General features: G+C 38.0%; 1 protein-coding gene across 3 annotated transcripts in view; it reads left to right on the plus strand.

The window, feature by feature from the left end:
* LOC119658825 (alpha-mannosidase 2) overlaps positions 1 to 27,594 on the plus strand; it is a 188,988-nt gene that overhangs the window by 102,814 nt on the left and 58,580 nt on the right. The window contains exons 4-5 of one of the 3 annotated variants that reach the window (XM_038066557.1): positions 5,376 to 5,479; positions 24,989 to 25,012. The exons of 1 other annotated variant lie outside the window; for it this stretch is intronic. The gene's annotated coding sequence lies outside the window, so the exon portion shown is untranslated. The remainder of the gene's footprint in view (positions 1 to 5,375; positions 5,480 to 24,988; positions 25,013 to 27,594) is intronic. One more of the 3 variants, XM_038066556.1, reaches the window with a different exon arrangement.

Genomic DNA, 27,594 nt, shown 5'->3' on the forward strand with positions numbered 1-27,594 from the left:
GGTTGTTGTCCCATCAAAACGCACGAACTTGTGAATGTGTTGGACAGGTCTACCTATACACATCATCGGCCCTAATTTAATTGAACGAGAAAAATGTGTCACTGATTCTAAATTTTGAAAAAAAAAACAAAAATGCTAAATGAAAAAGGTAACTCAAAGACATTCAACGGGCGTAGCCCCATTCATTCAGTTGTAGTCCCATTCACAAGATGCATACACCGTGGTAGGTTCATTCATAAAAGTTAACAAATTGAAGAACAAAATAATTGATTGTTCTCAGTGCAAACAAAAAGTCAACAAAGGTAATACAACAAAAAGTATGTTGTGAAAGTTGATTCAACCGGGAATTGTATTTGAAGATTCTTAAGTAGTAAATAACAGTCTCATTCAATTTGAGTGTATTTATACGGAATATTGAAGGCCAAGAAGTATCCCTTTGTGGTAAAATGAGAAATTCAGGTACAAACGTATGTAAATATTTGCAAGGTATATTTTTTGCCTCTTGAATAGGTTGTTAATTTTGGAAAAAAATGCTGTAAATTAGTGAAGATTTGTGAGTTACTTAAAAGCGGAAAGAATGAAATATTAAGCCAAAGAAATAACCATCCACCGTGGCCACTGTAAAAAAAATTTCGTAAATTCATTTGTCGCGGTAGTTAAACTCAGAGGAAAAAATAATTCATTGTATTTCAGTCTTTTTCCATACATCAACGGAAATAAATAAGTAGCAAGAGTCTAAGTTGTTCTTATTCAATGAAGAACGAACTGCCAGCTTGTTGCCAAACATTTAAACGACACCTACCTATCTGGCAATACGGTTAAATTCATTCAATCGGCTTTTTACTATTCTGGTACTACTGTTATTGCGGCTCATACACGCACCCCATTCAAAAGTAGTTAAGAAAATATTCACGCAGTTACCAATCATAGTCAAAAAAGTACCAATTTCACCAATATATTGGCAAATCCATGTATCCATGTATCCATGCAATTGAGTTCTCGACAGCGCCAAGTATACGTCCATACCTTCGGAAATGTCTCACTCGTAATTTTTACACAATTGGTGCTACCCCGTTCATTGTCTTTTATACTCGGCTAGCACTCAGAACCATAGAGGGCAGCATGGCAACAGACTGCTGCAAATTTTCGATTTGAGATGTGTATTAATACGTTGATCACAAAGAACCCGATTGGTGGAACGCCACTTCATCCAAAATGTGCTGATATGTGAGAGCATTTCATGACGTAGTTTACCATTGGCCAATGCTATCAGCCCGAGCTAATTAAATCCCGTACTGCTGCCATTGACAGTGCTTGTTTCATTGAGATCGGTCATGGAAAACTCTGTTTTATTTAGATTCTGTCTGAGACTGTGTTGCATGTATAGTGCGGTGGACGTCGGATGTCCCGGGTCACAGTATCTATAACAACAACAAAGAAGAGTAGCAAAAAGGCGCTTCCTTGATGAACACTGACAGAGATACGAAGCTATTTCGGATCGTGGTAGAACAATTGAACTCAGCCCACGAGTTCCTCTCGTAATAGGTATTGTCGTAGAGCACATCAGATTACTTCATGTGGTACACGGATAAACGCTTTTTCCACATCCAGAAATGCAATGTAAAGAGGGTGGTGTTTCTCCATTAATAACCGCGCAGTGTATATTGCGTTTTTGCGTAATTTGAACACTGCTGGACTATCTTCCTTTTTCCATATTGGAACTGAGGTACTTTCTTGGCAGTCAGATGCTGTTCTAACCGATTGAAGAATTCACTGAGATACAGTGTTGGGTCCCAGCTCTTCGCTTTCCAGAGTTCACATTACGAAGTCGTCTGGTCCTGTTGCTTTCCCCAATTTCAGTTGTTTTATTGTTTCCTCAACTTCCGTGACTCGAGGTGCATTTGAGGGAATGCCGGAAGTGTAGCATCGACCAGCTGTTGCTTAGTGGTCTCAAACGCCTGGACAGCCTCTGGGAACCACACAATCAGACGGGAGCCTTTGATTTTCGGCCCAGACAAAAAGGCGTTCAGTATCGATTGATGGTGGAGCAAGAAACAGCGATAGAAGTTTATTATGCCCACGAACCTTCTGAGATCCTTAACCGTTTTTGGAAGCGGAAAACTCGAAATTGCTTCCATCTTCACTAGGTCTGGTTAGATGCCCTCAGGGGTAATCAGGTGGCCGAGGAAAAATGCACTCGAGATGTTCAAAAAGATGCGACCAAAAAATCATCCAAATATACACAACAGAAGCTAAAGTTTCGCCGAACAGATTGGATGAAAGGTTTGCGCCGCGTTGCACAGTCCAAAAGCCATCTTAGTGAACTCGAAGAGTTCGAAAGGTGTGCATATTGCCGTTTTAGAAATGTTTTCCGGAGCTACAGGGATTTGATGGTATGTTTATCCACTAGTAAAGCATTGTGGCACAGGAAATTCGCGCCTAAGATGGGTATACTGATGTCCGCGATAATGAAGCGCCAAGAAAACTCTCGTCGAACTCCTTAACTGAAACTCATCAACCTGTACGCATATGCGCGGATTGACGAAGAATTTGCTACCGCGAATTTCAACGATTGCGGTGTTAAATTATTACGCCGGGATACAGGAAGAACCGAAATCTCAATACCTTTATCGACCAGGTAGTTGTACCGGCTTAAGGGGTCGTAGATTGTAAGACGTCTGTATTTCGGGTAGCAGTCGCCAGAACTCCCTGCAAGTCTGATTTGTTTGGTGAGAAATTGCGAGAACTTTTGCATTTTTTCGTATTTTCAGCGAACCTACGATCGTACCAGCATGCCCGATACTTGCCGAAGGTCCCGACGACCTACTAACCGATCGCCCATTTTGGAAAGCAGATTTAGACCTTGATCTAGTCCTACTCCCCGAACCCAAAGCACCGACGGCGTCGGTCATCTGTCGCAGCTGAACCATCTGGCTTGAGTTGCTGCTAGACACCTCACCAACCATAGATTCCACGTGGACCTTGAGAACTTTGTTCACGATGGCGGCTAACGTATCCAGAGACCTCGAATCCGCAAATGCCAGGATGGCCTGTGTGCTCTCCGGAAGCGTCTATAACCACAAAGATTGTACCAGCTCCGGGCCGACTTTGCCACACCCAGTTGCTTCATTTCACGCAGCAGTTCACTTGAGTGTAAGTGGTTATGTTTAGCCGTCTCACTCGCTAACAGGTGTTTTATGAGTTTTTCTATTTCCTATAAGAACAACTCTCGCGGAAGTCGGGGATAAGCTCACCTGCCTCCTGATCCAGCCCGACCAGCGCGTAATTGAAACGAACGACATCCACTGTGTCGCCGGCCAAAGCGAATTGTGTCTCGAGTTGGAGGAACCATGCTGCCGGGCTCTTACGCCAAAACGGAGGCACCTGTGCCAACACGGATGTTACCAAGAGAGCTGACTCTACTGCGGAAGATATCGTTTAACGGAAGCGAGCAGCCCAAAATAAAGAACGCGCAAGGGGAACGAGCGGAGTTCGAGACAGAAAGAAGCAAACGAGCGGAGGAGAAGGTGGCTCCTCTCCAATAATTATTAATTTAATAATAACATAATAGTTTCATAATTTAGTAAAAAATTTGCATGAGAAAAATAAAGTTAAAGTGTTTTATCATCCGATCGTTGCAATGCTGTTTAGCGGAACAAGATTGCTACTGGAAGGCGAAATATTCTGCAGCTTTGGGTGAGCTTGACTCCGACTCGGAGGAAGTGGCAACTTCACGTTCTCATTTAGTGTTGACGGACACCTGCTGTGAAGTTGAGTTGATGTTGGGGAGAGGCCGATGAAAGCGGTTGCATGAATCTTCGTCGGTTTCCCTTTAATTCCAACAAAGTTTCCCAATGTCAAAGTAAAAGTTATTCGGACGATCTGTGAGGGGGAAAATTGTTCATCCAAATAAGGTGTTGTGGCCTATCAAGTTGTTCGCGTTTTCGAATTCTACAAAGTACAGCCGCGTCTCGGATTACACTTAACGCTCCATTTGCTCTGCTCGCTTGGGTGGCCTTTTGCATTTTCACGGAATTCAGGAGCTCAGCTTACATTGCTACCGACTGTTGGTTTGCGTCCTAATAATCCCTTTGCACAGTAGCTATGTCGCAGGCAAACAAAGTACCGTAAACGCAATAGAAGTGTTCGATACGCTATGTGCGTTGGTGTCAGCTTTTAACAAGTCGATACAGAACTCTCTCGCCATTCCGAGTGTCTAGTTTATCGTGAAGATCTGTGTAATGAACCGCTTGGGTGAAAGCGGTCGCTTCCTTTGCTTCCCGGTTGGCATTCTTGTAAGTTTGACGAGCGTTTTATTATCAAAGAACTTGTGGTAGAGGCGTTTCTTTTCACGGACCTTCATTTCAACATCATCATTCCAAAGTCCGGTATCTCGGTTTGTGAACCGCTTACCTGGCTTGGTGAGGATTGCATAGGTCGCTTGTGGATCGTGTCTTTAACTTGGTTTGACGATCCTTCCACATTCGTGATAGTTGGTAATCGCGTAAGTAAGATCATTTCTTCTTGCTTCTCACGGAATCGTCACAATTTCATGTCGAGTTACGATGTTCTCAAAGGGAACACCATTGCAGTTAATGATGATGGTAAAAAGGTCCCGTGCATGCTAGATAGTACATACAATATTTTCACTTCCAAAGAGCAGGGAATCACAATTTTTGCCAACAAGCATTACTTCATTTAGAAGTTATCTTGCTTTGGCATAAAATCGATATCATCTTTTCACACCAAAGCCAGCTGCGAGAACAAATTCGCTTCCGATAATCGCTTCGGTACTGGAAAATATCACAAAGGCCAACGCTATACGCACATCAATTCGCAATTATAAATCAATTAAAGCCATTCCCATATTTACATGCAACCGAAATCGTTTTCTTGCCCAAAGGCAGAAATATGTTAACCAAACGAGCACGCAATCGTAACCACAAGCGATACTCTGCCACTGCCGCTTGTACTAAGAAGTGCAATGATGTCAGGTTATTTTTATAAGGTAATATTTATATTACCTATCACAGAAGTAATGTTATCATCACTGCGATGTTAGGTAATGTGGTGATGTTAAGTAATGCGGTGATATTATAATGTTTTGATCGCACTGGATATTAGCATCGCCCAGTGTTATTACACTTTAAGGTGATATAAATTTTGTGATATTATGTGCATCACTTACCCATCACCAGTTAAAAGTATAGCTTTTTTGTGATCCAGAAAATTCGATCTTTTTTTCTTTCTATCAACATAGATTCTAGCTCATTTTGGACCCCATTTCAATGTGTGGAGCTGTAATTTTTAAATACCTGAAGTTTAGTAAATAAGCCATCGTCTTTGTTAATTTTCTTTCTCTCTTCATATTGCAGATGCAAAATTAAAATGTGTTAATACCAAAACACGATTTTCATTTCGTGACCTATAAAATTGCAATCACTGGTCCGCTGCTTCATTAGCAGGTTCGTTCTGCCAAGTAAGTCCACTTTCCGCGACAGATTATTTCAGTTTTCTTGACGATCAAAACAATAAAAATGAGAAAATCAAAATAGTACAAAAAGCAAAGAGGTAAAAGTAAACCAAGGTATATAATATGCTGAGCAATTGTATATGCTAACAAAAAAAACATGACCAACAGGTACTGTGGCGAATACATTGGGTCTCGATCATTTCCTCGCCACACACCTCAACGCCATTTAAGTTTTACGATTTGTGAAACCATTAATTTCTAGTAAGTGTTTATTAAGTGGATATGGTAAGTTAGAAACACACCTTTGGGAATGCATTACATAGTTCTGAGCATCTTTCGAAACGTGAATTTAGCATGTAATCTAATAACCGATTATACTCGTGTATTGGATGAAACAACATAGTATATAATTTGAGTAAGCACAACTGCTAATGATTTCTGTCTTCACCTTATCTAACATTATTGCGATTTTGCAATGGTGACATCTGCCAAAGTAAGGAAAGGAAGTCAGTCTTCTTTGTTTGCCTCTTAAAACCGCCATGGCTATATTCATTTCTTCTTCTGTTTGCAATATCGTAGTCTAATTGTTGTTTTATTTCCTTGCCTTAAGGATAAACCTTAAACTGCCGATGCCGACAATATCTCTCCAAGATTTTTTTTTATTTCGTCATTGGCCTTTCATTTTCTTCTTAGACGCTCTATCAAATACTATCTGAATTCTCGCCCGTTATATTCATTTTATATACTTAGTTTTTTGGTTATATTTATTTTTAGTTCTTTTTCATATATGTTTAAGAATATACCCCCAGTCTTTATTATTTTTCTCTTCTATGGAACTACAGGTTGATTCCGGTGCTAAGTCTCCCATTCATGCTATTCGTGCGCAGCTTCTAACAGAATGCTTCCATTTGCCTCACACCTGCTCAAGGTGTTATGGTTCTATTTCTATTATTCCTTTCGGAAGTCATCTAGCAATCCCCGATTCGTTCATGTTTCACGTAGTCGGCTTATCAGAGTTTGTGAGATTATATCAAAATGAAGGCTTCCGGCTCGTCATGGTTGTATGGTATACCACTCCATGCTGTGACTTATTTTCCGTCTGCCATCCCCTCTCATTGGAGCCAATTTCGCCTGAAGCCTCATCGGTGGAAGGCATTGACTGTTACCGCCCCGACCTGTTTGGCACACCAATTTCATTTTCCAGTATACCTTATTGTCTATCAATATAAGCAACATCAGGTAATAAGTTCTTTTGTAAGCATGTTTCGCCTGCATTTTATTATCGTTCGTTATCAGTGATACCATGCGGACGAAACTATTCACGTATTCATAGTTGCAATCGTCCAGTGTTGTTTTGTGCTCTTTGTGCTCTCGACTGTATCATCGGGTTATTTTGGCATAGGTAGAGACTCCGCTGGTGTTGTAATGTCGAGAAGTTCCTTAAAGTAATTGGCCCATCTAATCTTTATTTTCTCTAAGTACTCTAGGAGGTTTCCTATCAGATCGTTGCAGGATGTAATGTGAATTTTATAGGCGTATCTTAAATTTCTATTTCTAAAGTCGTTTGGTGGAAGTAGTCGTTTATTTGCTAGCATTTTTTCTCCTTCTCGTCAGCATTTTTTCTCAAGTCTACGCATTCGTCCCACTTCAGATGGTCCTTATAATGTTTATGTATTGCAGTTTGTGCGTCTATGGCGGTTTGACATTCTGCATCAAGCCATTCATTCCTCCTGGGATGGGCCTCATACCCGATATTCTCTTTCACTTTCCTTCTTACTGCATTTTTCGATTGCTTCCACTTATCGCTTATGCTGAGCGTGATTGAGAGTATTGTTTCTCTTGTTGTTATCATCTATCCTGTCTCAAATTTTTAGTAGTTCTTCCATTCCTGTGAATAGGCCCCCCTTCCGTTCTAAAGCATGAAGAACCCGGGATATCCGAGTACTCATTTAACGAGATTTAGTGCTATATCCGATCTCTGTCCAGAATGTCTGGTGTCAATAATAATAGTAATCAACGAGACAACACAATGGATTTTTTTCGTCTAGACATTCGTACTACCTTTCACAATTCATCATTAGATTCATATAATAAAAATAATAATCCTTAACGTAACAACCCAATTCATTCAAAACTGTAATCCGACCCCCAGTTATCATACGAATCTTTCTATTACAAGAGAGAGAGAGAGAGATTTGACTGTGTCCTTCCATTGCGGTAGCCTCGGGTTCTAACCACTAAGCCATCCGCACATTGATATAAGCACAATTCAAAACTAACTGATATGTTTGTAGCTGCGGAAGATTTTCCCATCAAGATGAAAGCCTAAATTTTCGATTAGTAACTAAAGATCACTTCACCTGGAGTCTGTGGATTGTCTTCCATCGACTTGGAAGTTAGAGCCATTTTTAAGTAACAACTATTCATCAACGGAGATAATATTACTGTACGATCAAAAGCGTCCATCCCGTTCTGTTTACATTTCGTCATTCCCGTAAAAAAAGTGATTCAAGCGATCAAATCAGGAAGACTATACACAGAACTCCGAGCATATTCTTTGAAATTGTATGGTGATGGGAAAGTCTTACACACTTTCGACCGCAACGGGAGTTGCGCGGGCAAATTCCGCGCTGAAGCGCTGGTGTTAGTGCCGTGTATATGATGCAGTGTGTTGGTGGGCGCCCACGTAGTAGCGAGCACATGACTGCTAGTTTCTGCGAGCATCTGGCAGCATATTGATAGATATTGTACAGCTGTTTATGGCGTCGCACATCCCAGAGGCACCAGAGCCAGACTTCGTTAAAGATTCATTTCGAGTTAATGGTAATGGATCTTAATAGAATCACTGAACGAATGGTGCTTCAAAATTCCTCTGTAGAAAGCTTGGTGGATGCAAACACGCGCAGCATTCTCGCTACTTGATACATGTTTGCTCTCCTAGGAAGTAAATAAATAGATGCATCCAAGATCAATCTTTCGGATGCATCTGTTTCTGGCTGAGATCACGACGACATCAACACACCAATCCCACTTACTCGTACCTACCTCGTCCTCATCTGAAAGGTGCACAATGAGATTCCGTGCTCTTTGCCAAGTTTAGCGGGTCCTCCTGTGTATAGTCTATTTGGAACAACTGAAATAATTGTGATGTTTATCAGATGATATCTTTACCTGCCAATGCCTGCACTACATAAATGTAGATTAATTTTTAGCCACACCATCGAGTTATTAGTGCAAATGCCGATGAATTTATTCTGTGGCCCCTTGTAAGGGGTGGACGCGAATTTTATTGGATTTATAGTGTAGAACAATGTCTTAATGCCATCATTGCATCAACAACACTCTGCTCATTTCTGTTGCTTCAATTTTGGTTTACGCGCTAGTGTTTTTCTAAATCATAATATAGGAGTTTCAAAGCTCACGACATTGAACACACCTGCCTAGGCAACCCGTCATGAGCCCTGTTACCAGGAAGAAACGATTAATTTATGGGAACTGTGCTTTCTTTTCTATCATTTTTCCAAATTTCTAAGCATTTTGCTAAGGATATCATTAGGTACGTTACCTTGAATGCTTTTCCTTAAACAGTGTTTAGGACATTATTGCATATAAATATTATGCTTGAGTTGAATATGTCTCCTGTTCACCCTTTTATGGAATATAGGGCATGTACAAGTTGTTTTTAAGGGGGGTCCCATTCGGGCATGCATGAAATCTAAATGTTTTTTCACCATACAGTGGCTATCATAAATAACTAAACAAGCCCATCTCCTTAGTTTTGTTTTGCATGACAGTAAACAAAGAAGTTTATTTCAAATATTCACAACGGAAAGTTACGATTCAAATCTCACTACTAGCAGAGGAACTTGCATCCTGGTTTTATGTCGGATGCCAGTAGAGCCAGCTGTCAATGCGTCAAATTTGGGTAATAATCCCAAGCGAGTGCAATGCTTGAATACATTGCCTCGTAGTGCACCGTTGCTGTCTTGAAATAAACTACCCTAGCACACTAGAAGGCCTAAATCCAAAATGAATAGTTGCACCATTGACACCATACATCAGGTCCCAAGTTTAACCCTTATAGGATTTAGGTAAAAAAATCATTTATTCATTCATAGTTAGGTAAGTCGTAAAGGGTAACGACGCTTCTAGTTGGGAATCGTCTTTTGTTTTCATGTGAAATTTTTGTTTAGTTCAGCCGTTAGTAATAATATGATAATAATGGAGTGAGTAACAAAAAGAATCAAAACATCCTGTTGAAAGGATTTTCCCTACAAGCAATCAGATTTCGACCTTTATTGATGCAGCTCCATGTTTGTGTTGTCACACTTTACTCGGATGTTTCAATTTACATAAGTCCACAACGATAAGCCTAAATTAGATTAGGTTAGTTTGGTAGTCGAATTCGCAGAGAGTGCGATTTTTCACTGAAAAACTCTTCCGGGGTAAATTCGACTAAGTTTTGAAGAAGCCAGGCAACTGCATATTCTTTTATCGTCTCCTTCTCTTTCTCACAATGCAACCTATGCCTAAAGAAACACAGATTAACACCGTACAAACTTCAATCGGCGAATAGTCCAAAGCAACTGATCTGGGCGGCACGCTGGAACTTGGGTGTATGGAGATAAGGTCGTTTTGACGAGGCCCTCATTTCTACCGAAAAAATTGGGGCTCAGAACAGCCAAATGAAATTGTCGAGAAGCCAATGCGTCCGCAACGCGTGTGTTGTCTGCTGGCATTCTTTTTCGAACATGACGAAGGATGCGCGACAAACGTCAATGGTGTGCTCTATCGGAACATGTTGACCGACTATTCTTTGCTGGAAACCGATGAAGAAGACTTGGGTGGCGTGTGGTTCCAGGAAGACGTTGCGACGTGCCACACAAGTCGCAGAACAATCGCTCTTTTTCACGAACAGTTTCAAAATTGCGTAAGCAGCCGTTTCGATGATATGATTTTGCCACTGCGATTTAACTTTCTTTGATTACTTTTTGTGGCGAAGCGTGAAAGGCTACGTCAAGTTTGGAAAACGTGCTGAATTCGGTCTACAGAATTGGCTACGCCAAGTTCAGTCGTGGCGCACATATAAATGATATTGTATTCCACCATTAACCGGAAATGTATTCTCAAATAAAAAACCCGTTTAGAGAAGGATCTCCTCGTTTTCGTTTTAACCATCAACTTAAAAATTAACTCCTTATTGGATCACCCTGTATATGCCATCTAGGCCTTACATATTCCCAGTCTCGATATCGACTCAAATAAAGTTAGTAATATTAAAGTGAGTAGTCTAACATGATCTGGCTCATACAAAATGCACTTCAGGACCTACTCACAAATGGAGTCCTCATTAGCCATTTCTTTTTACATAAGAGAACCACAAAACCTTTCATACCTAAAGTGCCGACCTTTCGATTCCCTTTCAGTTTCCAAGCACAAAAATCAATAACTTGCGAGAAAGGTGTTGGTCAAACCTAACAAAGCGGCTTAAAAGTTTATTTTATTCTCTACTTTTGCCGACTAATGAAGACACTATTCAAACAAGTGCGCATCTGAATAAGCTCTAATTTTCCTTTGTTTTCAGCTCTATTATTAATGATACCTGAGTATTCAGTACAAATTACGGCGCCTTAGAGTCTTAAGTTACGTTTGAAGGTCATTAACCGATGCACAAACACAACATTACTTTGATACACCCACCCAGTAATGATTTACCGATAATAATTTTCTATTCATCATATTTTGTCTAGTGTCACGAAATGCGTAAAAACACGTGAAAGTCTAGCAAAATATATACCTCAAGCGAAAACATGCTGCTAAGAATAGCGAAAGAAGACGTCATCTCCGTTAATTTCAACCAATTCGCGACAAGGATGACGTATTTCTATGTGGCGGTGTTTTCAATAAAATGTCTTACTTCTTTACCACTAAATTAGTGGCCTTACGATATGTTTAGATTTGCAGGCAACATAGCAAACATATATATTTTAGATATGATTAGAAGACGATGTGTGAAATATGGAGTAAAATTAAGGAAAATTTGGAGTATCGTCTGGGCAATAAACGTGTCGCTACTCGTAGATTATTTAGAAGAATCATAAAACGCGGGGCGTAAACCTACAGCTGGTAATTACAACCCCGAAACGACAATTTGTTTCTATTTATAAGAATTGAATGAATGAATGGTGGGAAAAATAATAGGTTGAGCCCATAAATGAAGTATACATTTGTTACTTTTATAAGAAAGCATAGAAACCAGAAATCAAGGAATACTATTCTTAGTTGGCTTAACTATTATTTTCGATGTTATACCCTCCAATCGAAGGTCAAATTTTCCAGCCAATCGATTAGAGGGAGAAAATACTTAACGAATACTTATATGTACAATATAACCTGATATTAAGGTCAGATGCTTGTAAAAAAACAAAAATATTGCGATTTTTTCTTATAAAAATTTTATGTTTTAAACATTTTAAATAATTGTTTTAATCTTAAAAAAATGGCAATATTTCACTTGTCACAATTAAGGTGTCCAATCGGTATTCGACCTAGTATTCTTAAGGGGGTTTCCCTATGTGGCGCTTTTAACATTTTTTTGACAATAAAAATAAATGTATTCTTTTTATATGTTATTTTTGGGGTCTTGAACTATGGTATAAAATTGTTAATTAATGAAATTATTAAACTGCTTGTATTTTTTTTTTGCGGTCAAATTGGGCTCCTGAAAAAGGTCGTTGCCTGGTGGGAAGTATTTCTAGTAAGGCTAAAACAAAAATGCAAACGTATTCTTATTCAGGATACTTGCCTCTATCGTCCGCACCACAATGATAATTTCAGTTTACTAAATATGAAAATGGCGAAGTTGTAAAAGTAAACTTTCAAAAAACGTGTCTATTTTTCATTCAACATCCAAAGTAAAAATAAGAAATTATTAATCGTGGTTCGAACCAGAATTACAGATATGTAAAATAATCTCTAATTTCATGCTGATCGGTACAACTGAATTTTAGTTGAAACAAGTCGAAATACCGGAAGCTGGACGCTTAGGGTATAAAGGTTTTGTATGAGAAATTTCTTATTCATGTTTTGCCATTCGCATATACCCCCAGTTCACAATATTCGTTACATATGTATTTCCAAAGTCCAACTCCGCCGTTCATATGAATTCACGATGTTCATGATGACGTAATACAAGTCTTAGAGTGCGATAAACTCACGTGAAATACACAATTTTGGCCTTCCATAATATTTTGATAATAGTTGTAGTTTTGTCAAACTTTCCAAAATTATGCATTATATTATTACTTATAACTGTGCCAAATTGTGTACTGTACTTGTAGCATGGACTTAAGGAGGGTTTTCGGGTAAATTTTCAAAATACGGTAATATACTATTATTAACTTTATTTCAGCAGATATCGGAATGCGACGTATTTTGAGACCTAGATTTCGTATGGATGCACCATTATTTTTTTTCAACTTTTTCGGTTCGGATAGATTCTGAGAACGAGCCCTCTTACATTTTTTGGGGCACATACTTTGTGCCCTCACTCCGCAATGTTTCACCCAGTATCAAACGTTTTATCAGTTTCGGAAAGAACTAATTGAACCCTTTCATTTGATACCTCAAACGACCATATTTATTTCTGTCTATGAGCTTAACTGAATAACTATTATTTTCCAAAAATGCGTTCCCATTAAATTTATATTTCTCTTTTCTTTAATCTTTTATTAAAACCTTTTTCCAAATTTTGTCTGATGTTTTATTAAAACTTAAAAACAAAAAATCAAAAAATGACTGACGGTTTCGTCCAGGGCAGAGGCAACTCATCAGACGCTGCCTCACCTTTGCCCTGGGAGCAGCGTGACCGAAAGTGCCAACAGGTGGAAAAACGCTCCCTTTTATCATCACAAAAATACGACAAGGTTGCGAATTATATTGGACTAAAACGCCAGTTGTTTTAGTCTAAGCTAGACTAAGGCTAAAGCTAGATAGTTGTTTAGGATATGCGGGATCCTAAGTCCACATCCACTTGATGGTGGACCGGACTAAATGAGGAGCAACTTACTCCCACGTTTTCTAGTCCATGAATCCCTAGTTTGTAGCATAGCACCTCAAGCATTAAAAATCAAAAAATATCCTAAACAACTACCTAACTTAAAAACAGTCAATTTAATAATGATGTCAACGTAAAAACTTCTAGATTGCTTATAAACATAAATATTAACATTAATATTTGCTGGCCTCACCCCCTCCCTTCAATACTGCCTTGGTTCTATCTGACATTGATTCATTCAATTTTCTATAATAATTGATTATTCCACCTTTCTTTTATCGCAGATATTTCGTTTTTGGGGTTTTTGCGACTCATATTTTTTTTAAAATAGCAGAGCTGTTCTGTATTTAAATCTGGACTATTTCAAAAGCTTAATTCGTTCCAAATATGTCTTTACCTAGTGCAGAAGACAGGTAGTAACTTTAATATTAGTGTGTAATTCTCTTGCGATAATAATAATCATCACAAAAAAATGCAATACCTTCCTTGCCCTTGTCACCTCGGAAAATTGGATCAATCGTGAGAGAAATCAGTCTGCCTATAGATGGCTCCAAATAATTTCTTATCATGCTTATGCAGCCATCTGCCTTGAGTGAACTTTCAATCGATGGCAAATTACTACAGCCATTATATGAGATTCCCTCCAGACCACGCAAATTTCAGGAAACCACAGTTCTTGGATGCAAGTCTCCATTCACCCTTCGGCGAATGTACGGCACTCCATCGGGCTCATCATCCGTAAACATAACTCTCCTTCAATCCATCTGAGTCCAAAATTGATATTATTTTGTAAATTCTAAGCGAACAGTATGCATTTTAGCCGTTGGAGTAGAATTTTTTCGTGGTCGCCTTGTTTAAAGATCTATTTTTTGCTATTTCTTGTCTATGTACACTTCTAGACCTGATATCTATTTGGTGACACTGGGAAAGTTGCTTATTTGGTTGGTTTTCTGTCTTTATATCTGCGCAAAAATCTCAAAGGCTACATCCTGCTTCCTTCCCGATCACGGTCAGTGACAGATTCTCGTCACACTTCAATTACTACTGAAAATCACTTCTCACACATTTTCTTACAAATTTTGTTCAATTTCAATAATGGGACTTATAAACACACTCAGCTTAACAGCAGTGATCTTAAAAATATTCTGAAAACAAGTCGGGAAACCGGAAGCTGGACGCTTTAAGTATGAAAGGTTTTGTGTATTTCCTTTATAAAAACATTTGAGTGTGCACTTGTCCCATTAGTATGTAACACGTAATATACGCACGGTTTTGCGGTTCGATAATAAAAACACAATTTTATGATTTGAAATACGCTTTATGGTTCAGTGTTTTCTCCGTGAACATCAATACATCTGTTGCAACGTGATTCCAATTTATAAATTCCATCTCTGAACTGAGAATCTGGAAGAGCTGAAAAATACGCTTCCACAACTGTTATAACCTCATCAATTGATGATTTTTAAGGTTTTGTGTGAAACAAAACCTTATTAGAATGGTGACGGTGTCTGTCTGTCCGTCTGTCTGTCTGTCTGTCTGTCTGTCTGTCTGTCTGTCTGTCTGTCACACCCGATTTATTCGGAAACGACTAGACCGATTGTCACGAAAATTGGTGAGAGTATGTAATCTGGTGATCCCTTTACATGCAGTAAGTGGCGCCATCTTGCGTTAAGTTTAAGGGGGGGCTCTCCGTACATGTGAATGGAGGGTGCAAATTTTTTTTTCACAGAATGTAGCCAAGTAGGGTATCAAATGAAAGGTCTTAATTAGTACTTTCCGAATCTGGTTCAATATTTGATATTAGATAAAACATAGGGGAGTAAGGGTTGAAAATATGACCCACAAAAAGTGTAACAGGTCTCGTTCTCAGAACCTATCCAACCGAAAAATCTGGAAAAAATCACAGTGGTGCATTTCTACGAAATCTAGGCCTCAAAATATATCCGGTTCCGATGTCTGAACAAATAAAGTTAATAATAGTATATTTCCACATTTTAGAAATTTACCCGGCACCCCCCTTATGTTCATCCCAGAAATACAAAATTTGGCATGAGTATAACGAAGAATATAATGCACAGTTTGGTCAAGTTTGAAGAAAATCCAACTATTATTAACAAAGTTATTGGGGGTGAAACTTTACAATTTTTTGTGAATTTCGTGCACTCTACAACCCGCATGACGTCATCATCACATATCAATTCGTCAATACCACAACGAAATGAATTCTTATGAATTGGGTCGCAGACAATTATTTTGTTTTAGTTTTTTAGTTATTTGTCAACCAGACATGTATATATGTAGGTATATAATATATGCGTGCTAATGAACTTTGCGGCTAGTGCCTAATTCAGATAGATATAAGACGTAAATCGGAAATATGGGTACGATAAATTTAGATACGTGCATATATGTGTACAGCAGGTAATAGGCAGTTTGTTTGTTTAGGGTGAGCGTGATATCTATGGCTGTAATATGTACGTATGTCTCGTAGTTTGGAAAAATATGAAGGATTATGTTGGATTTGTAGCTATATACGGACAGAGAAATGTGCGTCTCTTACATAAGATGAACACAAAACCTTTATACCCGAAGCGCGAGCTTCCGGTATTCCGACTTGTTTAAAACTGGGAACAGATGGAAGTCGCTAGTAGTGAATACGGTGGATGTTCCAACAATTCGAACGTGAATTTAGGGATTTTAAGCACTGTCAAAATGTTCTTATGACACGGTGCAAAAAATTTGCCTCTTGTTTTGATTCAGGATCATAGTGATAGACTCAAGTCTCATCCATAGTGATGAATCGACCCACAAAATCCGCTTCATCCCTTCGAAAACGCTCTAAATGTTGCTGAGATAGTTGCATTCGAACGTGGGTTTGCTTCATTGTTAGCGAACGCGGCACCCATTGTGCACACAGCTTTCTAAAACCCAATAATTCAGTTAAAATATTGCTTACACTGCCCAATGAGATGCCTAGGTCTTCTACTAAATTTCTTTCAGTCACTCGATGATTTTTCAATACGATATCCTGTATTTTTGCTACGATTTCTGGTGTTGTTGCTGTTATGGCACGTCCTTGATCGTCTTCAAGGCTTGTACGGCGAATTCAGCAACCATCTTTATATTGTACTAATTGAATACACTTTCAACATTCGTCCATAAATTTCCTTCCCTTTTAAACCTTCCAAAAATAAAAATTCAATTACTGCACTATTTTTTCCATTGTAAACAAAGAATGAATTGACAGATTGAAATAAAACCTCAAATAGGTTCGTACAAAGAGTGTATCAACTTAACAAAGAAAACTGGGCTAGTAGCAACGCCCTCCCTTATCGAACTGCAAAACTTATTGAACAACCTAGTATATAAAACAACCTATTTCTGGAAGCCGTCACATATGACAGCCCCCTTCATCGTTTCTCGTTGAACTCATAAATATTGAAAATTTATAAAATTAAAAAAGAATAGAATTTTATCAAAAAAATGAGACTTTTATGCTTTAATAATATGTCGAAATTTTTATATTCAACTAAAACATACAATCTCTGTTCATTGAATTATGAATGCTAAGAAAATATACAAAGTTTCAACTTTAGGCTGCGATAAAAACCAAAGTTTTCAATTTAGATTAACAAAACAGGAATTTATTATTTGAGTGACATATGTGGGTAATAATGTTCAAGCCCAAAATGTCCTTACATTTAATACATTATAACCCTGCCTCCATTTTTAATTGCGATTAGATATGCTACGAATATGATTGTTAATCATTGTTTTTAAATCTATGTTATTAAACCACATACCCTTAATGTTTTCCTTGAAATTTGTAAGCGTAGTGCTTCTGTGCTGATGTACCTTGAGTTCCAAAATAAAAATAAAATAAATAAATAAATAAATTTTTTTTACACACTTTGGAAACTGATTTTACCGGTTATGATTCGGACTGTGTACTAAAAAGTCATTACTGCCAATACTGTAATAAATTTTTAAACGCGTTTTTCTCAAATCAACGTTTTTTGGCGTGGAGGATTAGAAAAAAACACTTGACCATTCGCTTTTTAATTTTAATATGTTATTGTACACATTCAAAGCAATAGAATGAACTCCGAAGACGGAGATAGGTGTTAAATATTTTGATTTACATCAGATTGGTTGGCGCCAAAAACCGAAAAATATTAAAAATCGCCGCCATTTTGTTATTTTTTTCATTTTTTCATTGTGGTTCATTCTGTAGAGAATTTTATGCTGAATAAAATTCTATTTTTATTTTTGTTTTGGTTGCCTCGGTGACCCGAAATCATCCACGCTGTCAATTAATATTAAATATTAAAAAATTTGTAGCAAACAAAAACCAGCCTAAAAAATTTCATAAATTTTTTTCTTAAACTTTAACATTATGACAGTATATCTGCAAAATTTCATCGAAATATCTGTCTTTTTTCTCAAAAGATAAACCGTTTGAAAAAAATAAAAATTTGAACTCGTCACGTCCCCTTAAGTCCGGAGAGTTACCCTTTGCATTACGTTAATGTACTGCCCATATCGTGACGTATCTTCAACAAATTACGCAGCTACAAATCATTACCGCTGGTGGCTATTTAATCTTTCTAACTATACAGGCATCAGACAAGTGTTCACCCTTTCTGTTCCAAACATAATTTGCCACCTCAATCACCGCCTCTAGACGGCATTCGTCACTAAAAATAACTTACAAAAGATTAAAAAAAAATCCAAAATTTGAAATTCGAAAAAAAAACCCAGAAAAAAAATATTTTATCCAATTTACCTTTTTTCCAATAGTTCGAATTATAATCCTCGTGAAGGCGAACCCATAAAAATGGCCGCTGCCGCATCACTTCTGTTAACTTCGGCTGTTCAGCTGGTCTCTTGCATTTCAACCCGTTTTTATACAAACGCCTGCCTAGTACATGATGGTATACCTCAATACCAGCGTCTATTACGTCATCCAAAATACAGACTTTCGCAGAATTAGTCGGTCTTCGCTTGGACTAGCCTTCCGTTTTCACTTGTAGTTTTTTTCGACTACTTTGAAAAGCCTCTGGTTTATCACGAGCAGTACTGAATCTTCTCGCTTTTTCAGCCACTGATGACTTAGAAACGCCATCTAAGGCAATCGCTACATAGCTTGATTTTCCCTTTTTTGAAAGGGATAATATCTCCTTTTTTAACCATTTCCTGTTAATTTGCCGTTATTAAAAAACTAAGGTGCTTATGCAAAATAAAATCCATGTTTTTACTCACGTGTACTGTTAAGTATACTACAAATCTTGCTTAACTTCCTGATTTTACCGAGAAAAAACACAACCTTATTGAAAAAATCTATCAGTTTAAAATACGACTTTCCACAAAATGATACGACTGGCAGGCAAATAATGATTGTAAGTCATAGAAATAGAGATCCCTCCCCAGATAATGGAAAAACAAGTGAAGGTGACAAAATTTTTTGATTTTTCAAACAACAATACCTCAACGAAACAGACTAGGAGGAGCGAATCCAGCGGCAAAGAGGCAAGGAATGCCATTGTGTGTTTTTCGGGTAGGAACGAGGTGGCTAACTGGCCCCGGGGCCCATGTGGTTAATGTATTGGCGTGTCGGTGACGCTTGGATGGTCTTTGTTTTTTTTTTTTTGCGGTTGTTTCCCATATCTGATGTGACAAGCTATAAGCAGCTGTGTAATGCCACATGTCCACATAATGTGCTCACAACCCCGTGGACGCACACTAATGCACTGTATCACATACACTAACACCAGACCTTATGCGCTAAATTTTGTTCTCACAATTACCGTCGCGATCGAAGATGGGCAATGATTTGTCTGCACCATAAAATTTCGAATAATGCGCTGGAAGTTGAATCTTCTGTATCCTTCTTAACGCTAACTCAAAGTGGACATTTGGAAAATACTTAACTGCTGAAGAACCTTGGTATATAACAGTCAACTTCATTGAGAATAGTGTACATGAATTGGTATTGCGGTTCTATTAACTACAAAATCATTATTCCTTTTGGTCATTGATTTATTCACAAAAACAAAATTTTTACTTTTCACAATTACTCAAATGAATATTTACAACTGTGTCGTGTGACACTTCGCAGTGGGGGTGACAATGACCGATGACAACCTGATATATTGTGCGCCGGTAGTGCTACCAGTGGCGTATGGACTCCTTATTAAACTGCTTCATCATTTCCCTTTATCAGAAGTCGCTATTACTACACCTTTGGTTTTAGATGATACTAACTTCAAACTTATGCGCATGTTTGTTTAAAAGTATTGTACTTCAGTTTATTTCGTATTAATGGACTTAGCTTCTGACATCTCAAGTATAAAAAGTTTAGTGTATTTTTGTTGAAGAAGGTTTGAGTGTAGAACTGTTCGTTTTGCATCTAACTCATAATATACTATATATGCATTCATCATGTCAGATTTAGAGCGTTTTGGGTTGCAGTAAATTTATACAAAAGAGACAATTTTAAACTACTACATCTTCGTTAGTAATATTACGATTTTCACGAAACTTGGCTTATGCTTATATTACTGGAAGTTTATGGTCACAGGATGAATTTAAGGAGAGTTCCCATTAAATTTCCCAAAAATATAGACATATGTATGCTATTACCAATTATACTTAGGCAGGTGTCGGTATGGGGGGTAGTTTGAGGCCTAGATTTCCATTGTGATTTCTTTTTTTATTTGTGGGACAAGTAGTTTCTGGGAATGGTCCCATGAAATAAATGATCAGTTTCTAGTCCGCACTCATCCGTTTGCCACGAATAGCACAACTAAAAGCGGTTTAAGAAAGAACTGATCGAGAGGTTTCATTTGATATTCCAACCTGTGAAAAAATTTGCCACACCCGCCTCTGTCCTTCTCTCCAATATATTTAGCATCATAAAAGATGTAGCCGGGAACATTGAACTTATTATTTTTTCCGTAAAGTGTGTTTCAGATATTAGAAATAGATCAATGCCATTTTTAAGAAAATATAACTTCAGCTTTGTGTTGGCTTAGGCCATTTGCATTCAGTGGGCGTGTATTTGTTTTTTTATCTAAAAAAATCTGCAGCATCATATTTTGCCTTTTTATTAGTTGCTAGATCATGGTGGTGATAGTATTCATGAACTAGTTTATATTATCATTATTAGATCAAGAATCCAGGATAGCTTTTGGTGCGAACTGTCAGAGATAGATTTATTTTGTGTTTTCCCGTTTGTATGGGCCTTCGTAATTACGTATGTGCAATATCTATGCTTTGTGGCACAAAATATTGTTGTGCGTTCTCCGATTTTTAGTTAGGGGTATATCTGTACCATTGTAAAGTTTTTGCATCTATTAGTAGGAAGTAAATTGTTAGGGCGCTCTGAAGCTATAAATTGGATATAACCGATGGACTGTTACCCTGTCTAGTTCGATGGAAGCATATCTGCTGTCTAAGAGTATCTTCGGCAATTCATTACAACATTTCCTAGCATCGCAGGCCTTTTGCAGTTCTTAATTGCTTATGGAGCTTTCATACTAAGTCATAGGCTTGTGAGTGATGTGGAATGTTCTAGGTGGTTCTGAGTGGTATCACTTCCGGGCAAAAGGTCCTCACTCAAGTGGTCAATCATTAGAAAAAGGTAGTGGTCCTACTAGTAAGCCTACATGTATTTATTTGCTAGAATCTATCTATAGTAGCTGAGAAAGTTTCTGATATTCTGATATTTGTTAAAAAATTGATGGATTATACCTGTATTCTGTCGGTATCTACTTTCGTTGTAAATCGGGAACAGTTGGCTCCCGAAATACGTATTTGTATACATTACCCAATACTTTTAGCTAATAAAAAGGAAAAACATCTTCCAAGGCAATCTTTCATTTCAAGACTTCGGCTAAGAAACTATCTCCTAATTCAAACCAAGAGAAAGAAAGTCTCTTTCCAATTGGCCCGGTCGGCCATCAAGTTGATGGCAGACTCAGGACTCCCTTACAATCCTTAACACAAACTTAGATGAGTTGTGATATTTTAAAAAATCTTTCGTTCCTGGGCGAACTTACCAGGAATGGAAAATCCAGGGTGCTCTTGTGGGGTACGAACCTACACACTCGAAAGATTGTTAAATCTCACCAAGCTTATACAAGGAATACTCCTTGGTCACTGCAGGCTAAGTTATCACCTAGGGAAACTGTGTGAGAAGAGTAACGAAACCTCCACACATGCTTCGGAAGTAGGAAACATAATAAAGTTCATATCTGTTATAGGACATAATATAAAAAATCTTGACTGACGATTTCGTCTGCCCTGGAAGCACCGTGACCGAAAGTATCGACAGGTGGTAATCGCTCCATTTATATATAATTGCAAACACGACATGAGTGCGAATTATATTGAAGTGAAATCCGTCCTAAGTTCAAACCTAGACCAGGCAGAAGTGAATTTTTTTGTTGAGGATGCTTCAAGTCCTGAGCACGCATCCACACAACCCAAAAAGAGGAGTCCATGGACCACAAGAGAGGAAGTAAGTTGAAGCAACTGAGTGTGTTCCGATCCGTCACCAAGTGGATGCGGACTCAGAACTTCCAGCATCCTCAACAAAAAAAAGACATAATATAATTAATAAATATACTATTACCAAGAAAGGGGTCTGTTAGCTCTTTTAGGACGCATTGCGACTTTCCTTAACAATTTTATTAAGGTTGTAGGGACGTATGTTCAGTCTAAATCGGTGGCTAAGTGATCGATCTTCAGCCTTTTCTTTATTTCCATATTGAAGGATTTGCCTAAGTTCCTCATCTGGATTCTGTTTTTCGGATAGAGCTTGAAGGCAACGTGATATTTCGATTAGCGGCTGATTGGGTTGCGCGTAAGATGATGGGTGGGGTAGAGAGTCAGCCTCTCCACCTCGTTGCGTTGGGTGCGAATCCTAGTCGTCATGGATGTCTGTGTTTGTCTTATGTCTCGTTGTTGTGCGCTTATTATTTGCACAGCATTAAATTATTAAATTTCATCAGGCACTGTGTGAATGTCTCAACTAAGGAGTGAACAGAAAACAATGAATATACTAAGACCGCTGTCCTTTACTAAATGGCCGAAGTGTTTAATGATACAACCATGACCAACAGTATTAGGCACTCTATAACTTACGTCATATTTCAGATGTTGAGAAAAATAAAACTATGTACTTTTAATAATTTAACAACTTTATTTACGTAAGTAAAAAATCATTAATATTTTGCTGGACCACTCTTTGATTTTATCAAGCGACAACTCTGTGAGGCATACTTCGTGGATCAACGCATTTTTAAAGCTCTTTGCTTGGCGTTTCAAAACATCCCACAAAAATTCATTAGGGTTTAGGTCCGGAGACTGGGCAGGCCAAGTCAACAGGTACAATTTTTCTTCACGAAATATCAGTCGTCTGGGGTATCAAATGAAAGATCTCGATTAGTACTTTCTGATCTCAATATTAGTTTTAACATTAGTTGTGAAGGTGAGGAGTGCAGCGGCTAGAAACTGATCACTGTTTACCAGGGACATCCTCAGAAACTACTAATCCAAAAAAGATTAAGAAAAATCACGAAGATGTCACTTTACGATGCCTAGGCCTCATGATATTCTCCATGCCTCTGCTCAAATAAAGTTTATAATAGTACACTCGTATCTTTTGAAAATTAAGTGGAAGCCCCTAAAGTTCATCCTAGAATCATAAAATGCAGTAATATAGGATATGATATAATGCATGACACTACCAAGCTTCATGCAAATTTACTTCAATCTAAGACTTTGAAATACACAAAACCCTTCATACCTGAAGTATCTAGCCTCCCGTAGCCACACTCATTATATAATACTTCTCCCACTCCATCATTAGATGCACCAATAGACAAACTAATTTTCGTATTTCGATCGGAGTGTATTAATAGGGTTAGATTGCGAACGACTTTTTATAGCTCGAAAGGCTTTCTCATGGGTTTCCATGCATGAAAATTCCTATTTAGTTTCTGCCTTTTTGCTTTCAGTTGACAGTGATTCTTATAGTGTTCTATTATACGTGCGATATTAGGTATAAATTTGTCATAAAAAGTTTATCATTTCTAAAAATCGTCGTAGTCGTTGTGAACTCTTGATGAAGATTTCCGATTGCTTGTGTTGATTCCTTCGATGGACTTATTCCCTACGGTGAGATAAGGTGATTTCTTTAACGCCAAATGTGCATTTGCCTTGGATTGATCTACATCTCGTGCTTTTGCAATCTAGAGCAGAGAAGTCATAGGTGTAGGTTGTCCTCTTTTGAGTTCCTGCTTCGTACTGGGATGTCGTCGATACAACAGAAGGTGAGACCGAAGTCAACTTAGCCTCACAATGAATCTTTGAAAGGTTTGCGCGTCGGTTTTGACTCCAAAAGGCATGCGATGTAATAGGGATGAGGGTCTACATTGAAGTTACAATTTTTGGATATTTGGGAGCGGGTACTTATCGAAAACTATAACTGCATTTAACTGTCTCCACAGAGCTGCCATACGTTTGGTGTTTTCTTTTGTATTAGGTTTTTGGAGAGGTTAGACTATATGACAAATAATCTTAAAATAAAATCAAAGTTCGTCTTTACTATTTTATACTTTTTTGGATCTAATCTTTTATACATGCTGAGAGGGAGTATACCTTCTGTTATAATATGTATGTGGTGTACTACGTAATATTGAGGTTGGAGGATAAGATTCAATGGAGCAACAAAAGCTGACAACTCATTTACAATTGAACGAATCGTTCATCATTTATTAGACAAAGTTTTGGGGCGGAAAATTGGACTTTCCCGAATGAGATAATGGTGGACTGCGCTGCTCTTTTGCCAATAAGTCAATATATCAACAATAAGTTGTTATTTATAAAAATAACCCGCCCTCAAATAAGACTCTACGGAATGTATAGTATGAATAGTCAAAGTCGCGGCGCAGAGTAAAATGCAATGTTATTTTTTTGTAGTCGTTTTGGCACAAACAATCCGAAGTGATTTGCTTTGGGTTTTTCCGAAAAGAATTACAGATAATTCAGCAGCTGTATTATCAAAAAGAACCAAACATGTAAATTTCTTTGCTCTGGAAATCCACTTTCGCAGTAGTTACCAATTGTTTTTTGTTTTATTTTTTTACGGCATGATATAAGTTATTTATACGAACGAACGGGGTGGTTTCCTGTTCACTGGGCAACTAACCATCTCTAATCTCCTACCTTCGATTTTTAAGTTTGACTGCTGTAATGTCAAAATTCTTGATGAAGTAGGAGTGATGACTGATCCATAGAGTGTGAATTTCTATTTCGTCTATTCAATAGAGTTCCGACTTAAAACAATCATAGACCGGGTTGATATATAAATTTATAAATAAATTTAAAAATAAGTTTAATCTTTCAACTGATTTGCGGCTAATAACTCATGAGTATCCTTCTAACTTTTGCAGATTCTTGAGGAGTATCTCCTACAGGTATGTATATTTCTGTGACCGGATGAATAATACTGCAACACCAGATATTTTTAGGTTATAATATAGGTTTGGCTGTTTAAAATGGAAGTATTTGTTAAAAACATAAAAAAAAATTGTTATTATTTATCTCTAAAGATTATTTAAGTTGAAGATTTGTTTCAACTACTTGTTGAAGGTGATATCGCGCACCTAGTTAATTTTAGTCTTGACGGAGAGTGATCTGAGTAACAATATATGATTGTTCGTCGAGCACGGTACATGAAGAACTTGAAAGTCGACCAGGACCTCAAAATTACAACTATCGAAGTTGATGGTAAGCGACCAAAAGGCGGGCTGAAACGACGATGGCTTGATACGCTGGATGGTGATTTAAAAACTTCGCAATTGCATCCAGATCAGGCATTTGGTAAAATAAAATGGGGAAACCTATCACGAGAAGCCGGCCCCGCTTGGGAACGGGACCAAGGCTGAAGAAAAAGAAGAAGATCCGAAATGAGAGTTCCTAATTCAATCGTCAGTTTTATACCTTTTTTTTACGTAATGTTAGTTTTTTTGAGCATAAAGTCAAATTACTTTATTATTTCAGAAAATAATCGATTTTGATTTGCATTTTTATGAGAAACTGATCTCCATAAAATTATGCGTCCAATATCGTCCAATTTTCCGTTTAAGTTATATTTTATTGAGTTGGATTGCTTTCCAATTTTTTGTTATTATTTTCATATGCATAATGATTATATTAAGAACGTACGACGTAAACTTCTCAGTGAAGCTGAAAAAGCTGAGATTTTTGCTTATCATAAATTTAGAGGTTTATTTTTTATTTGAAAAACAAACAGTAATTATTTTTTTGAGAATTGTCTGCATCAATTTAGTACCGGACCGGACCAAATAGGGAGCAACTTACTTCTTTTTTTTTGGTCCACGGACCCTTGCCTAGGGCTTAGCACCCAAACTTTCAGAATATTAGGCGATGACGGCTTGACGGTTTCTTGCCAGGGCCGAGGCAAATCGAAAGACGCTGCATCACCTCTGCCCTGGAAGCAGCCCTGCCCTGTTTGCTATATGGAGGTAGCACATGGAAAGTGAACTCCACTGTTATTCAGAAACTCTAAGCTTTCATCAATACCTGTCTACGTTCTATCATCGGAGTACGCATGCCTGATACTATCTCAAACACAAATTCAATTATCTCGTGTGCGTACGGCAGACGGAAGTGGCAGTGGATATTCCGAATATTGAGGAGGGGCGACTATTGGGTCGCCGCAAGGGCACTTGGCGCAGAACAGTAGAGAAGGAGCACGAGGATCTCGAGAAGTCGTGGCTGAAGGACATGTCAGATAACTGTGAACGATTGCGCGTGAGTGTGGTTGACACGCTATCCCTCTTTAAGGAGTGAATGTCAACCATATATATATTTTTCAGAGAATTAACCAAACTAGAGGTGTTGCCCATTATTAATTTGGACTTTAATTTTTTTGTAGATATTGGCATAACTGGTTGTTTTTAAGGTTTTGTGTGAAGCAAAACCTTATTAAAATCGATTCAATGTCCACGGAGTAAAGTATAATTGCGTGAAGATATGCTAGATCAATTTATCAATGTGGTAATAGGCAATGTTTGTTTATTTAGGATGAACACAATCTTTATGTTGTTGATTTGTATATATATATGTGTATCTTGGAGTTTGGCAAAATATGGCGGAATATTTTGTATTTTTAGCTATGTGCGAATGGGAAAACGTGCATAGAAAGTTTCTCACATAAGATGAACACAACACCTTTAGACCTGAAGCGCCCAGCTTCCGGTATCCCGACTTGTTTAAAGTGTGTGTATGATGTAGTCTCATTTTAAAACAATTCTTTTTTTATTTGGCTTTGTGGAGGGGGGGGCGGTCTTTAAACAGCCTTTCAACTTGTTGTGAGTTCTTTATGTAAAAGAGAAAGCCTGTTATAAAAAGGAAAGAAAGTGGCCGCCCGTTGGACTTCTTTCCTCCTACGCGAAGCGATACGAGTTTCCTGTTTTCAGGCAACGGTATCAAGCATGCTCGTTTTTAAGGTTTAGTTTGCAAAACAAAACCTTATTCAAATCGGTTCAATGTTTGTCTGTCTGTCTGTCACAGGCACTTTTCTCTGAAACGGCTATACCGATTGACACGAAATTTGGTGAGAAGGTGGGAACTGTGGACCCCCAGGCATGCAGTGAGTGATATCCTTCTAAGTTGAATTTAGAGGGGGGGGGGGGTCCCCATATATGTAAAAGGGAGGTGTAAAATTTTTTTTCACCGAATTTTCAATTAGTACTTTTTGAAGCCGGTCTTAATTTTGAGATTTATTAAAAAGGCGGGGAGTGAGAGGGGTAGAATGTGATGATTTCTTTAACGGACCCATTCTCAGAAAATACCCAACCGAAAAATTTGAAAAAAATCATGAAGCCTATGGTGCCCAGGCCTCAAAATACTCTCCATATCGATATCTGTTCAAATTAAGTTAATAATAGTATATTACCATATTTTTACGAAAATTGAGTAAACCCCCCCCCCCCCCCCCCCCCCAGCATTTTGCTCTTTTAATCTGTTAAGC

Source organism: Hermetia illucens, chromosome 6, assembly GCF_905115235.1.
Source record: "Hermetia illucens chromosome 6, iHerIll2.2.curated.20191125, whole genome shotgun sequence".
Taxonomy (NCBI): domain Eukaryota; kingdom Metazoa; phylum Arthropoda; class Insecta; order Diptera; family Stratiomyidae; genus Hermetia; species Hermetia illucens.